Here is a 440-nt window from a genome sequence, read left to right as displayed (position 1 = left end):
AACTGTTTTCTTTAAGCCAGGCTTCTCTTGCATATGGACCAAGGTAAATAGCTCCTGTAAATGTGTCTCCCACAAATAAATGCTTAATGGGCTATACAAGCAAAGTGATAATCCATGTTCAATTTTGTTTTTTTCTTTATCAAAAAATATTTACAATAATATGCTCCAGTCTTTTTTCTGTTCATTTCTTTTTTCTTCCTTTCTCTCTCCTTCATTCGTTCTTGTTTTTGAGGATCTCACTATGTAACTTTAGATAGCTTGGAACTCAATATGCAGACCAGGCTGGCTTCCAATTTATGGAGATTAGCCTGCCTGGGCTTCCTGAGTACTAGCATTAAAGGCATGCACCACCACTCTGGGCTCAGCCAAATGCTCCTTGCCCAGCCTCTTGTCATATAGCTTCCTGTTCTTTACTAAACATTAATGACTGTAGCACTGAC

The sequence above is a fragment of the Mastomys coucha genome, unplaced genomic scaffold (genome assembly GCF_008632895.1).
Source record: "Mastomys coucha isolate ucsf_1 unplaced genomic scaffold, UCSF_Mcou_1 pScaffold19, whole genome shotgun sequence".
In the NCBI taxonomy this organism is placed as follows: domain Eukaryota; kingdom Metazoa; phylum Chordata; class Mammalia; order Rodentia; family Muridae; genus Mastomys; species Mastomys coucha.
This window is presented reverse-complemented; position numbering follows the sequence as displayed.